Raw genomic sequence first — 2,411 nt, forward strand, 5'->3', positions numbered from 1 at the left:
GGCTATTATTGCAAGATTGTGCAAATAGCCTGAAAAATACTAATGTAATTATATAAAATAAAGTAAAAATATTTGAAACATATATTATAGATGCAAGTAATAATTTTTGGTAAGTGAGTCATCCCAAAATAATTTGAAGAAATAATTAATAATTATTCAAGTAATGTAAATGTAGGAAAATCAATTTAAAAGCTCTACAAATTATAAAAATTATAGAAAGTGCTTGTATTGATTTGAAAACTAAATAATGATGCAAAAATGATGTTTTGAAAGTATATATACCATTTGAGAAAATATGAGGGCAAAATTGGGTATCAACAAGAAGCATCACTATCTCCTCAGCATCAAACTCCATTTCAAATCCCCTTACATTACTTTTGACTACCTTCCCATCAAATTTGAAATTTGCATAGAACTCCACTACCGTAGGAACACATACAGGAGGGAAAGCTTTGACAAACATGTGCTTCCATCTCTGTGGCTCAAGTTTTCCACCAGTTGAGACATCCTCTTCTCATGAGTGTTTGCAAGAATCCTCCTATTAAGCATTTTTCTGTTCCTAAACTTTGTGAGTCTATCAACTGCAGCTGGCACATTCTTTCTTATTCTTTCCCTACTGGCCTTTGCAGAAGGGGTAGCATTTTTTGTAACTTTGGCAACCTTTCTCTTTGGTGTAGATGACTTAGCTAACAAAACAGACTAAGACTCACCTTCTCCATTCAGCTCAACCACATGTTGCACAATTGAGACCTTCTTCCTCGGCTTCTTGGCACTTCTAGACTCCTTAATGACTTATTCATCAACAACCTTTCTTTTACTCCTTGTAAGAGGAGTCCTGGCATAAAGGGCCACTTCTTTCCTTGTTTGGACTACTGCTTTGTTGCTTTCACATGAATTTTCCTGGGTTTCTTCCCTAACTCAGATAATGGCAAGTCATCTTCATCACTGCTAACCTTATCTCTAGTGAAAGGAGTTAACAGGGGCCCAGGTTCTAGATCCCTTTTCTCTTCACCAGTTTCTTCTGAAGGGGCTATGACACTGTTCCCAATGGTCATAGAGCCTTCAGATTCCTCACTCAAATTCTCATTTTCTTCCTTATTCTCTTCATCAACTCCTTCATTCTTACTTACTTTTTCTTGATCCTCACCCTCACTCTCAGAATTGTCCTCTTCTTCATTATGATTTTCTTCTTCTGCATAATCATTTCCTTGTTCACCTATCTTATCATCCGTATAACTCTCCTTCTCATCTCCAGATTCTCCCTCATTCTCACTCTTTTCTTCTTCATCAGTTATGCCTTGAGCATTATGCTCCCCATGACTGTCCATAACTTCTTCTTCTTTTTCACCCCCATCATCATCCTCATCCTCCGTCCAAATAAATGAAGGACTATCATATGCCTCTTTTTGCACTGGTTCTTTATGTTCTTTCCCCACAATCATAGGAACCACAATAGTAGTATCTACCTCTTTCCCCATATCACCTATACCCCTTTCTATAGTGAATTTCTCCATTTGTGGTTTCTCTTTCGTGGGTGGGAAAGTGTCTAAGGCTGCAACATCTAAAGCGGATACCAAAACATCTCATTTCGAAGGAGGTTTTTGTACCCGATTGGTAATGACTGGCACTGGTTCCCCCTGAAGCACAGATTCTTTGACCATTGTGTCTACCTGAATAGCAGCATCAGACACTTTCTTGACAAATTTTCTTGGAGTTGCCTTGACCTTGGTTAATCCCGACCCCTTTACGTTCGAAGCTCCGTCCGTGAACAATGTCCATACTCCGGACGGAGTTCCCGAGCTCAGCAGGAGCTCTTTTTCGGCCAGGGGAACAAGGGTCGGAGTGAAGTCGGCGATAAAATCAGCCAATACTTGCAACTTAATCGAGGTTCGAGGTCGATATTGGATATCGTACTCGCTAACCTATATGGCCCACTTGGCCAGCCGGCCGGACAATTCGGGCTTATGCATGACATTTCTTAATGGGTATGTAGTTACAACATGTATGGGGTGACTTTGGAAGTATGGCTTCAATTTTCTTGAGGCACTAATTAGGGCTAATGCCAATTTTTCTAGGTGAGGATACTTCGTTTCCGCTTCCCCTAGTGTCCTACTTACGTAGTAGATGGGGAATTGGGTGCCCTGTTCTTCCCTAACTAGGACCCCACTGACGGCTACTTCCGATACGGCCAAGTATAGGTATAGGGGCTCTCCGATTTTCGGGGTATGCAACAAAGGTGGATTAGAAAGGTACCTTTTGAGTTCCTCTAGGGCGTGCTGGCATTCTGGTCCCACGTGAATCATTCTCTCTTTAGAAGATTGAAAAATTGATGGCTCCTATCCGAGGATCGGGATATGAACCGGCCTAGAGCAGCTATGCGCCCGGTGAGCCATTGGGACGGCCTTTTACCG

This window comes from Nicotiana attenuata, unplaced genomic scaffold (assembly GCF_001879085.1).
Source record: "Nicotiana attenuata strain UT unplaced genomic scaffold, NIATTr2, whole genome shotgun sequence".
Classification (NCBI taxonomy): domain Eukaryota; kingdom Viridiplantae; phylum Streptophyta; class Magnoliopsida; order Solanales; family Solanaceae; genus Nicotiana; species Nicotiana attenuata.